Raw genomic sequence first — 13,771 nt, 5'->3', positions numbered from 1 at the left:
GTAATCTAAATTTGGTATGTAAATAAACAGTTCTCTTTACCTCAAAAAGTATAGAAAGATAAAATACACAGTTGTTAACTCACATCCCTAATTTTTAATCCTTTGTGATGGTGACCCCCTTTCTCTGAAGTTATGTCTGTACACTAGGAGCACACATATGGAGTTAGGAGGGTTGTACAATTAGTGAAATACCAATAATATCCAGTTCTAAGTAAAAGCATTAATACAAACTTTAATGTGCTCCTAGTAAGTCGTAGTAATATGAAATTAAACTGTTGTTAATGATACTTTCAAATATAGCCTTGCTGTTACAAGTAGTGCAAAGTTTACTTCTTGATCCTCCAAGTTTGTTGCATGAAGAATATCTACTTAAAATTCTAGTGTGCAATAATGTAAGTCTTTGTTGGAAAGAATAGTTCAAAAAAAGTCTGCTTTTGACCTCACTTGGTGATGGCTTGGCCTCCTGCAGTAGCTGTCAGCTCACCAAGGTTCCAGCAAAGATTGGCGGGACAGTACAAGAGATACTGAAGTCTCTAACTACACTGAAACACAAGGCTACAGGATGTAAAGAGAAACTGGCAATTATTTCTGCTCACAGGCTATAAAAGCTTTGATTTTCTGTTTCACCTCTTACCAGCTTGGGCAGGGGACATTGTCCTGTCTCCAGCTACATTACTGCGTGGCAGTACTATAAAACAGAGTGGCTGCTATTTTCAGTGGTTTGTCTCGTATAAACAGAAGAATAAAGCCAGTGTAAGAGTAATAATAAAAGTAGTATGTAATAACACTGGAAATTACCTCCCTATTAATGGAATTGCATGAATCATTAATTTCTTTGGTACTTTATCCATAGAATAAATGAAAACCAGAAAACAAACACTAACAATAAACCATAGAAAACATAATAAAGTGGGTTTTTTTTCTGAACAAAGAACAATGTTTTGAAGTCTGCTATTTATATAAAGTAGAACAAGACTGAAAATAGAACAAACAAAGGTTTACGTAGAAATAGCCAAAAAGTAGGTCTGTAACTTAGGACGTGGGAGAACTGTATCCCTATTTCAAATCAGTGGTAATCAAGAAACTAGGATTTCTGACATCTAGGCAAGATCCTGAAAGATGATGATACACTGACTTGTAACAGTCTCCTGGAAAATTGCGTTTCTTACTCCCTTTTTTTAAGGTTCTGTATGGTGATCTGATAAAAAGAGTGTGTAATGGTCAAGTAGGAAGGTAAGAGAAACCTTACTTTAGGCTAGGTTACATATGATTTCAGAGACACTTAGATGATTATGTTATACTGTATAAATGGAAAATAGTAGTTAAGGTCTCTAGATCTAAAATGTATATATGCAAGACAATGTCTAAAACGAAACAAAAAACATTCAGATTCATCCACCAACTCTAGTTTTTGCTGTACTCATATGGTGAAAGGGTTGAGGGGTTTTAGGTTTGGTTTGGTTTAGTTGTTTGGTTTTTTTCTTAAGATGAGTTTAAATGTTTTAGGCTGAGATTCTAATTAACTAGGAAAAAATGAGGATGAAATAACTTGAATAGCACTGATGCAGCCTGTCAAATGAATAGATTCATAGACAAAATTACTGAAATACTTTCACGTCTGAAGTGTATCTTCAGACCTTAAACAGAAAGTATTTCAAGCCATGTCCATCAGATAAAGACTTAGTTGACAGCATTGACAGATTCCAGGTACAAAAGCTATTTTCTATGTCATCAAAAAATGGGAAATTTTTGGTCATTCAGTGGGAGAATGGTTACACAAGAATTTGACTAGATGATTTTTATCCCGTAATATAATTCTTGATGTTCCACAACCTCATTGTCTTAACAATTCTGCTTTAAGTACCCTGTATCTGCCCCTATAAGTTGTTGGTGGTTTTTTCCCTTCTTTTTTGTTTTGAAAAACGTTGATATATAAGCACGTTCTTTTCTTTAAGAATAGAAGCAGCTGCTGTTTTCCATATTTTTTAGGAACTGTTATTTAAATCAATTTCTTAAACTCTGTCAAAATGTCAAATCCTTGCCTTCAAGTTTAGAATGGAAATTTTAATTAGGCTTCTGGATGCTGGTGTTATAATGTAATACATAGTATGCATGGAAGTACAGATACTTACTATGCCAAAAATGTTAATTTTTTCTTTTCATAATAGTTGTGACCTTTTGAGACCATTTTTAAATGTTCTTCATAGTTTCTTAATTTTAGGTCGGACTATATATGTGTATTGTTGTCCTTTGGGAAAAGTCCTGCATAATTTAGTAGTAGAACAAATATGTTTTACAAAACTCTAAAATCTCAACAGTTCTAGCTCGTATTTGATGTGCATGTGTGATGCAGTTAGTAAGTGATGCCACAGGTAGTATCCTATAGTACTTGTGATACGATTCTATACAATTCTATGGAAAGTGTAAAATACATAGTAACCATCTATATTTTTTATAAAATATGGATGGTATTACATCAGTCTCCAAAGGATCTGTTTTAATAGTTTTCCCTTATATAAATTAAATTTGAGAGGCTTTATTCTTCTCTAACTGGGCAAAAGAAGCTTAGGTGATTTGAGCTAACTAGTTGGGATGATGTTTCACAATTCACATACAGACATGTTGGTAGTGATGGAAGAGTATCTGTAAATGCATCCCCCCCTCCCAAATTATTATCAATAAGCGATGGAGTTTGAGTTTAGATCAGCCTTCTTTATTTCCTCATTTTAGAAGCACCAGTACTTCAAATCTGTATTTCAAGTGCACGTGCTAAAGTGATATCTGTCCAAAAAAGGGCCTCTAGTTGAGAAAGTTGAACTTTTCATGTAGTGCCTACAAATGTAAGAGCTGTATTACCCTGCTGGGTGATGTTTCATTTGCTGTGAAAATGGCTAGAATACCTGATGTGGTGGGAAAGCTCAGCGGTTGGTGTAGGTAACTGGGGTGCAGGCAGAGGAAGGAGCAGGGGGTAGGAGGACCTCAGGCTGGCCAGAGTTCCCTCTGGGTACCTTGGAGTGTGTCAGGAAGGTGCTGGCTGCAGGAAGAGCAGAGCTGGTTAAACTTTATTTTGCTGCCTGGAAAACAGTGGAAGTTTCTGTAGCTACAGGGCAGGCCAAGCAAGCAGATATATTCTGCCTACGCACAAGGTCTACGTAAACAATGCCAAGAACGTCTTCAGTCCATGGGATGTTGCAGTGTGTGGAAGGCACGTGTTCTAAAGTCACTGAACCCCTTCCCTTCTTTCTGTGGACTGTTTGTGCTCTAGAGTGTATAGTTTAGTTGTGTATTTTTAATACCAAGGTAACAAATTAAAACCCTTTCTACAAATTTTATGGTCCATGTTATTAACTAAGAGGGAGACTGTATCTGGATGTAATTCCATTTCATAGGATGAAAATGATTTTATTTTCTGTCTAATTAAGAATTAGTGATTGCTTTGTAAGTCTGCTGTGATATCCCTGAGGATATTGCCGATGAAAATGTAAAACCCGCATGGCATCCACAGCTCTCTCCTAAGACCATGTTTTTGTCTCGGGGTAACCTGGTGTAGCAGGAGATGCAGCAGTTGCCAAGGTAACTGTTCTTTTCTAGCGTGATGGCAGCAGGTGACTGCTTGCCTGGATATCCACAGTGATTTTGCTCAGGTTCTACTCCTTCAGTAAGGATGTACATGTTCTTCTTCAGACTGTTTGCCTCTTACAGAGGCTTTAAATAATACCCCAAGGTACATGATGAATATTAAAATATTATTCAATATTATTCAGTGATTATTCTTCCTGTAGTGTTGTGTTATTAATATTAATATTTTAGTAATGTTTTAAATGCAGACTATTAGAGCAAGGCCCTTTTATATTATGATCGTTCTCAGAGAAATGTATTTTCTGATTTTATTTTTTCTTTTTAAACTTAGTTTACTGTTTCAAGACTTCAAAACCCTAACTAATTAACTCTACATTTAAATCTGGAACTAACGAGACAAAAGCTGCAAGCAGAATTTCAGTTTTATTTTTATTGTACTGTCCTTAAGTGGAATTAGTAAGATATTTAAAAATAAGACTGATCTCCCATCCTAATTCTGCTGCAGCATTCTCCTGGATTTAAAAGAAAACACACTTAGCAAAAAGGTGATCAGATTTTACAGCCTTTGAGGATGCATGGGAAGGTTCTCATGAAATGTGACGAAATAATTATTTTCTTGGCCACATTTTTTTTTTTAAGTTGCTGTTCGTCTGAATACCATCTGTATAATTAAATACTCCAGTTTAGAAGATCTGTCCTGTTTCGCATCCTGTGTTCTACTGCATTGTGCTGACTTCATTTTGCACACTTAGAGTAGAATTTTCAGGGATTAGAACCTAATTCTTCAGTGTGTCATAATTAGGTTTTATCTTTAATGTGGTAATGAGACTGATAGCTTTATTCAGTCTGTTAGCAGACCCAGAAAGAGACTCTGTTGCATTATTTAATGACAGTTTGTAAGCTTATTACATAAACATGATCAGAGAGTGAATTTTGTTAGTTATATGTGAAGAGAATCTTAAATTTGGGACAATTGGAATTGTTTTAAAGGTTTCACCTGTGTATTAAGTTTACCATACAAGCCTCTGAACACGTGATACATCTGTGGCCTGAATTCCAGCTGTTAAAATACTTCAGAACTGGGCAATCTTCCTCTTATAATCTCTGAATTTAGCTCTGTATGTGAAATAGTATGTCTTAAAAGGAAAATGAAAGAAAAATTTCTTCCTTATTCTGTTACTATTAGGAATAATATCAGCATCCCCAAAATAATAAGCAAGCTGTCAGTACATAAGGAACATTGCTAAATAAAACCATCAGCTATATTTATGGAGAGATGGACAAGACAGCATCAAATCTGTGCCACCTAAGAATCAAATCCGTATTTTCAGTGGAATTATTCTGTATACTGACAATTATGACAATGAAAGATTTGCTGGATTTCTTGTATTTATTTTCTGTAAGTTTTTTTCTGAACACTTGATTTCTGGAAAGGAGGATTTGTGGAAACAAATCTGACAAATAAAAGCTGACTGTGAAACTGCTTTGTAACAGGAGTGTAGTCTGCTTTCTCTCGATGACTGAAATTAAATGCAAGGTATGATTGTTGTATGAGATAGGCAGTTCTTGGCTCAGAGGTAGATTGCTTGACCCCCCAAGAAAGGGGTTGGGGAACAAGTAGGTTTGTTTTAAGCATCCATCTTAGCCAAGACTACCATCCGACGGGTAGACTCAACATCTTGACATTACTGTAAATGTTAATGTTAGCTCTGCTTTGTTTTGATAGTTTTGTCAGACACTTATTCACCAATGGTACTTATTTAAGTAGATCAGACTCCTAGAATTAACAAAACTACTGTAAATCCCTGTCCAAGGACACATTTTTTTGACTGAGGCGTGTAACTCATAACAGATGTGATAGTTGTTTTCTTCTCCCTCTATGACTTGACACTAAATCATGTAGTAGCTCAAGTGAGTGACCAGCAGTGACCAGAGCACAGCTCTAAGGTTCTGTGTGGACTCAGAAGTTACATGAAGTGCACCAGCTGGTAAAAATAAACCTCTACAAGCCTTCTCCAGAAGCTTTTTTTTTTAAAAAAAATTTAAATGTTTAATTACTGCAATAAATTTCTTTCTCTTCCTATAATGATTTCCAAATTAATCTCTGCTATTAAACAAAGGCAAACAAAAAAATGTTGCTATAGCTGCTAGTAGTTTCTGAAAGAAGATGTCTTATTGATACATATTTATTCCCTCTGCTTCTACATGTCGTGCTTTTGATTAATAAAGTCTCCCATTAGTGGAGCAGGATGGAAAGTAAAGTCCTTCTAAACTGACAAACTAGTACTCCCAATTTACTTAAGTAGTATAAAAATGACTCTTCAGTGTGAAACAATGTTCTAGCCTTGAAGGTTCTAACTTCAGTACAGTTAATTGTTAAAAAAAACGCATAAACCAGCAAACTAAACTGTGGGTATGTGGATTCTCCTGAAGTTGGATTTCTCTGTGATAGTTGTATTATTAACTTCCAGAGATATAATAGAGCTCCTAGAAACATGTGGTTCCTTCAGAAATGACTATTATTGCAAAGGTGAATCATCTAATCATCCACAGGTTGTGTTTTTAAAATTCTTTTTCGTTTATAGAAGTAAAGCTAGGTTCTTGCTGGGAATTTTAATAACTCTAGTGAATTAAAACTGAAATATAGACCTGTGAGTCCAGAACAGCTTTGAAATGACTCAGTATTACATTTGTACAGAAGAACCACATAATGTTGTGGGTTTTTTTTTAATTATGATGTGTAAATGTTTGGCTTTTTTACATCTGCAGAAGCTGCAGAACAGATGCAATATTTACAAAAAGGTAAACAACATAGTAATGCTTCAAAACATGGCGATATTTTGTGACATGAGCGATGGGTATTAGTTGTCAGAGAACATTATGTTCTGCAGCAAGCTTCTGAACATCTCGCTTTATCTACTCTTCTTGTGGCAGATTGTTAATGCCTAAAATGATAGTGTGAATGGTACATGTAAACAACTGCTAATCTGTTTGTAACAGTAAGGGTAAAATTATATATATCAGATTTTCTTAGATGAGTTGGTTCTTCCTTAAAATGTAAGTAAAGCTGCTTTCAGGCTACAGATTAGTTTAAAGATTCAAGTGCTGTCTCTTGATCAATAACAAATGAATATCAGATCAATAAAAATATGTTTGAATGTCTTCTAAATTTTGTATAGTGTTTCAGTGCAACTACTATAAACATTTTTTCCTCATGTAAATGATACCAAAGTGATTTTACTGGCTATAATGTTTGCCAAAGTAAATGAGTTTTGAGAGGGGGAAAAAAAAGCTTAATATTTGTGAGAAAGCAAGCACTTAGGCTCATGCAGTCAAGTAGAAATGTATTATTTGATCTATTTTAGTAAGAGGAGCTGAAGTAGTTCAAAGTAGTGAGTACTGTGGGTGTAGAGGTAAGTTGAAATAGAATTTAATGTTTTGGCTAACTGGCGGTACTATTGAAATAGTTGCATGGTTAACAGTGGAGTTAATTGAGCCTTGTGAGGAACAGAGCTCTGAAAACCTATTTCTAGAAGTAAGCTGTGAATGCTGTTTGCCAGGCAGTGGGAACCCAGTGTATGGGTTAGGGCTTTGCTGCACTGTGGCAAGAGGAATAACTTTATATATGAATTACTACACTCTTATTAACAGGATTTACCAATGTAACTGCTTTAAAAAAAATAAATTACTGGATTTTAAGAGGATAGACTTCTTCTTTTTGCTTATGAGCGCTACAGTGATATGCCCGTCAGCACAAGCAAGCTACGTTCATTAGAAAAAAAATAGTTAAATCACAGGTTGAGCATGTGTTGGTCCAAATGGCCACCACAAAACAAATGCTGGTAAAATTCTACTTTGACTGACTCTGACAGCATAAACAGTATGTAAGGACTTAACAATTGGATGTGTGCAAATGTCATTCAATATAATGCAAAACTTCATCTCCCTTTCAGTAGGCATTCTCAAGTTCTGTATAGTGTGGGTAAATACAATCCAGGCATTTACGAGTGCAGATGGTGTTTTTAACCAGCTGTACCACTGTGATGTAAAAGGAATTCCTTGTAACATAGAAGGGCACCTCATCAGCTGAGGGGAATGTAAGGAGAAGCCGTCTAAATGAGCCAGTAGAAACATCTGTTGCACTCATAAATTTATATGAGGTTGTTCAGCTGTATAGAATTATGTTTCACTAACACTTATTTTAATAAACCATAAAAGGGATAGCATTGCAAATTATAGATGCTGACTGAATTTTAAAATAAAACTAAATGCTTATTTTTGTACTGCATTTTCACATCATGATAACGTGGTGTTTCCCTTAATAAAGTTAGAAATTAAGTAATTTGGCAAAGAAAGTTGATAGGCTTACCCTGCAGCTTTTGTGAAGAGTCATAGTTTGGGCTATCAATGATTAAGAGATTTGGAATATGTTTTGTATGTTAATCTTCACTTAAAAGAAACATTAGTGAACAATCTCCTGTCTATCCAAGTTGAAAGCTTCTTTCTTATTCCGGTCATCTTGGAACTAGCCAAAGGGCTTTTTAATGAACCTCCTTATTGGCTTCAATGGTTATTAGATAAAATTGATTTATAAATTGGGTTGATTGTTTTACAATACTTACTTACAGACTTAGAGAGCTTGTAGCAATGCTGGTAAGGCCATGACAAGATTTGCTATACACTTGAGAATAAAGAGAACGAGTCATCCATGTATCTCAAAGGTGAGACTGTTTCCTTAATTCTTAATGGTAGAACTCTCATTCACCTAAAGACAGAATTTCATCCTCTTTTAATCTCTTTTGTATCACAGCTGCACAGTAACTTTCTTAATGTGTTTTCAAATTTATCCTGCTGCCAGTCCCCAGTACTTTTTCTTTCTGTTTTTCCAGAACAGTGTTGTGGTTTAACCCCAGCCAGTAACTAAGCACCACACAGCCGCTCACTCACTCCTTTCCATTGGGTTGGGGGAATGAGTCAGAAGGGTAAAAGTGAGAAAACCATGGGTTGAGATAAAGATAGTTTTATAGGTAAAGCAAAAGCTGTGCACACAAGCAAACGAAAACAAGGAATTAATTCACCTCTTCCCATGGGCAGGCGGGTGTTCAGCTGTCTCCAGCAAAGCTGGGCTCCATCATGCGTAACGGTTACTTGGGAAGACAAACACCATCACTCTGAATGTGCCCACCTTCCTCCTTCCCCCAGCTTTATATGCTGGGCATGGCATCATGTGGTCATCCCTTTGACCAGTCGGGGCCAGCTGTCCCGGCGGTGTCCCCTTCAAACTCCTTGCACCCCCCAGCCACCTACTCATTGGTGGGGTGGGGTGAGAAGCAGAAAAGGCCTCGAGTCTGTGCAAGTGCTGTTCAGCAATGACTAAAACATCCCTGTGTTACCAACACTGTTTCCAGCACAAATCCAAAACGTAGCCCCATACTAGCTACTATGAAGAAAACTTAACTCCATCCCAGCCAGAACCAGCACAAATAGTTAATTCCACTCCTTACTCAAGTTGACTACTCATGTGCCCTCTTTATAGCTGTGAACTACGTTGATGATGAATTTTTCCCCATTTTTGTATCATAATTTTCTTCTACAGGTACAGCTCATTCTGCTTTCCTGGTACAAATACTTTTCCCACTTACTGGTAGTCTTCAACCAAATCTATTACGAGTGCCATAGCAAATCTGGCTCAGTACCCTGATCATCATCCAGTTACATGCTACGGAGCTTGGTTATGCCTGTCTTGACTTCCCGATCTAATGGGCATAATTTGGATTTATTAGAAAGGTTCTAAATGCTGTTGTGTTGTCACTTAAAAATAAAACTCCTGAAGTAGCCCGAAAAATATGCAAGGTGGTATTTTGTGCTTAAGTTTTTAAAAGAACCTATTTAAGAATAAATAATTCCATTAACACTTGAAGGGCAGATTACTTACTAGCAATGCTTGGCAACATATTGAAATTGTTGATTATCTGAAAATATTTGAATATTGATTCAAATGAACAAATGAAAGATTGAAATGTATTCATCTTTTTACCGCCTATTTAGGAAGAATACAGTAATGAAGACATCAATGGTCTGAAATTCGATTGTGTGCACTACTCAAAGAGAAACTTGAATGCTTCCTGCTGCCGAAGGAGTACTTCTGTCAGGGCTCCTTATGGTTGAATTGTGTCATCCATGGGAGCTGCTCATTAAAATTGGTGTTTATTTGATATACATTTAATTTTTGGCAGTAAATCTCTCTAAACACACGCACAAATTTACACACATGCCTTCTTTTTATGCTAAGAAGGTAAGGGGGAAGGGACATTGGGAGATGTCGATCTGTGTTTGAGGTGGTTGGGGCTGACTGTATGCATTAACGCATCTTCAGCTTGACCACATCTTCTGCTAACGTTCGCTGGGTCCTGCCTCAAGGTGGAGCTGTTATATTTTAAATGGAGATGAAGACCTGAAAAACATTTTCTTTTCTTCCCCCAGATCTTTCTGATTTGAATAGATGTACGGGTTATATTGGCAAAGAAAAATGGCAAGCAATCTTCCCCCCCGCCTCAGCAAAAGCTGGAGTCAGCAGTGTGTTACACAGGTGGACAGACCTACAACGCTGATCCTCATTCAGTCTGACATTACCTTTCAGGGATCCAGGAAGATGCATACCTTTCACTTCCAGTAGGTATCCAGCAGGATTATCACAATATGCGCATACCGGCTGTCAAAAGCAGTGCTATTCTTGTTGTGGCTTTTTGTAATTGGGAATGTTTTCCCAGAAGAGAGTGTGTATGCGCACGCATTGTGTTCTAATTAAGACTATACAAGAGAGTTATGGCAGGCTGTCAAGTCAGTGGGATGCTGGGTATATTTTAGTCTCTCTGCTGTAGTCTAAATAACCTTTTAAGGACTCTGTTCTCGCAATGTGGTAAATAAATGCTGAATGTTTTATACTTAATAGGCCTTTGAGTAATGTATTCCATATGGCTTTGTTGCTGGAATGAGACCTTCTTATCGCTAAATACACAATAGTGACATGAGGTCATTTCAGCATGAAGAAATGCATACATCTCATAGATGAACAAAGTCAGTTTATTGTGAAGTTTAGTTAAACAGGAATACTCTAAAGTAAACATTGGTGGCACATTTAAGGAAAATGAGGGAAACCTACAAGTACTCATTTATTCTAGTCGTCTTTTACCTATCAGTTTAAATACCATGAATGTCTATTGTAGCTGGATTTGTGGAAGTGACAATCATTTCCCTCTTGTATTTTCTCTTTGATTTGGGGTATCATTATTCTTTAAAAGTTAACTATATCATGCATTTAAAAAGTTTCTTGCTCCAGACTGAGAGAGATCTGGCCAAGCCTCTCTCTTAACAGGTGTAACAAATGACCTGTTTGTAGTTAATTTTGAGTTTAAAAAATTTTAAAAATCCAGGTGGTCTCAATTTCAACCAAGGATGGCATTTACCTGAAGTAAGAAGAAATTAAATTGGGCCCTGAACAGCCTATATAATCTGAATTGGGAAGCACGACCATGGGACTGACTGTCTGATGGACTGGGTACATAGTGCCACACTGGTACCCTATGTACTGTTGAAGAGGATTCACATTTTGAAGCCAATATTCTTTACTAAGTTGGGTGACATCTGTTTTGGCAAGACTTTTACTCACTAAAAAATGCAGGTTCTAATTGCCAGCAGTATTATTAAAGTTGGGTCAAATTAGCTTTGGCTGGCACAAAAATGGAAAATAAACATTCTTGAATGGTAAAGCACTTCAGCACTCTAAAACAACATTTTAATTATTTGGGGTTAGACTAGGGGCAAGGGGTCTTGGAGATCATGGGCAAAACTGGTGACAAATTCCCTTTTTGAAGTGCAAATCTTGGGTTCAACAGACGCTTTAGTTGCGTGTTAAAAATGGATGTTTTTACTAGGGAGGACTGGTCCCTATAATCCCATTGCCTTCAAAATATTTTATTTTTTTACCTGTTACTTAGAACTTTTTTTTAGGATGAGCTTCCAACATATGTATTGATTCAGCTAGAGAGAAAATTCACGAGGTGAGTAACCTTAGCCACTGGAATATACTGGTCAAAACCACCAACAACATTAATTCATATCTTAGTGATATAAATGATAATTCCACTTAAATACTAGGTCTAGTTCTTGTTATTAAAATTACTGGAATAAAAGTATTTCCAGCTGGATGAAATAACTCAGTTTTCCCTAAGCCTATATTATATTTTGCTTTATTTGAAAAAAAGAGAAGTTCTGACATAATCTTTTGAAAAAAAAAATTCTTACTCTGTTTATTCACAGAAACTGTTTCCTCCCTTTTCCCAGATTACTCCTGGACTATCTGAGTCCTGGTTAAGCATACCCAATACTTAGCTAATTTAGAAGATCTTACCCTTAGAAAGAAAATAAATAATGGGAATTCTGTATCTATTATCTTTGTTATCAAAAATCAAACCATAAATGTCATAAAAATGAACTCTAACTTCTGCTTCCTCAGCATTTAGAAGAAATAATATGATTGCGTGATAGAGTTTTATAGGTTCATCTATAAAGAAGTTGAAGAAAAACTGCTTTGTAGTGGAAGGTTTATGTTTATTATTATGCCTTTGATGTAAAACTTGTGTGGTTTTGTCAGGTTCTTGAATGGTAAAGTGAATTTCATAATCCTATATTACTTCTTAATAATAAAGGTTGTAGACTGATATAACAAAAATTATGCCTTGGCCTGAAATTTGAATGGAAAGGAATGAAAATTATGATGTTTTCAGATTTTTACACACACCCCTCCAATGAGCTTGCTCAGAGGAGGCGTTAAACCTTTGGTTGTGGAATTAGTCTGAGTGGCTTAGAGCGTTGGTTGTCTTACCTAGTGTTTTTCAGAGTATTTAGGGGCATGTTTATTATCCTTGATGAAAACAGCTGTTAGAATCCTCTGTTAACTGGAGTCCCAGGTGTTTTCTATTCTTTGGCTGTGCAGTCAGCACTGCAGCTGTGGCCTTGCTTTACCCCTGAGTTTTCTATGACTTTCAGGTGCTCAGAGTTGGGTTTCTGAGCAGTTTTCAGTTCTGGTCTCACATGCTGTTGATGATTTTTGAATGGTTCAGGTCTGTTCTGAGAAAGGGAAGATAATTCCTTATAGCAATACGTAAAATTACCTGAAACTGATTGGAGGCTAGCTGGAACTTGGAGACTAGTTTTGTCAGTTTCTCCCAAATTGATGAGAATGAATTTGGGCTTGGTATGACTCAGAAGTGACTGGACACAGACTTACCAGTTGTCAGGACTGGATTGCATGGGACTTTATTGTGATACCATTTAGGATGCCTCTATGGATGCTTCTTCTGTTTTATAGGTAAGCTTCTAAATTTCAGGGGTTGAGTTCTGAAGTATTAAGATGAGTACAAAATAAACCTCCTATCCCTGTCCCATCTGACTTCTCGGTTTTTGCTGTAGAACTGCACTTTCTGTCTTTCTGCTCAGCTTTTCAGAAGGACTGTGAATATCAGCATTTAAAAATCAAACTGCCATTTTCAGTCCACGCTCTTTTTTCTCTTACACCAGTTCTAGCTGGCAGCTTCAGCTCAGCTAAGCTCAGATTGGAGTGGCTGGTGGTGTCAGAAATAACTTTTGTTATCCTCTCAGCAGAAGTGATCAGAAAACCATGGCAGAAGGAAGATGGTGAGCTGAATAAGCTTCTAACAGGCTAATAAGGCTAAGTTAATAAATCCAACAGGGTTTGAATATCTGAAAAGCATACTAATGCTAACATTTCCTGAGAAGGGCTTGCTGTACTCTTCAGTCTTTCTGCCAGAACTGTGTAGGTGGATAACCTATTTTCACAAAGATACTGCTCCCCTTCTGTCAGGCAAAGATATGTCATCAGGAAAGAATCCATAAAATTTATGAACTGCAGACTCACTTGCATTTTTCAGCCTTTACTGGTGTTTTATGAGTCCAGATAAAGTAATGAATAAAATGCTCAAAACATAACCCCATTTTTTTAAATCTTTGTCTGTCATGTTTTAGTTTATTAGAGCAGCACTGGTTTCCAGCAATGTTGTATAGTGGTCTAAAGAAATCTTAAAAGGAATAGTTTAATAATGTTAAGAGACTGACATGATTAGAAAATTGAAATATAAATGACAGCCATGTTTTCCTGGAGTTGTCTTATCCT

At 36.5% G+C, this 13,771-nt stretch overlaps 1 long non-coding RNA gene across 2 annotated transcripts in view; it reads left to right on the top strand.

Annotated features, from left to right (window-relative positions):
• LOC119143615 overlaps window positions 1–10,528 on the top strand; it is a 66,145-nt gene extending 55,617 nt beyond the window's left edge. For both annotated transcript variants that reach the window (XR_005102755.1, XR_005102754.1), the window contains one exon: window positions 10,063–10,528. This is a non-coding gene — a long non-coding RNA (uncharacterized LOC119143615). The remainder of the gene's footprint in view (window positions 1–10,062) is intronic.
• Window positions 10,529–13,771: the final 3,243 nt, after the last annotated feature.

This window comes from Falco rusticolus, chromosome 1 (assembly GCF_015220075.1).
Source record: "Falco rusticolus isolate bFalRus1 chromosome 1, bFalRus1.pri, whole genome shotgun sequence".
Classification (NCBI taxonomy): Eukaryota; Metazoa; Chordata; class Aves; order Falconiformes; family Falconidae; genus Falco; species Falco rusticolus.
This window is presented reverse-complemented; position numbering and strand designations above follow the sequence as displayed.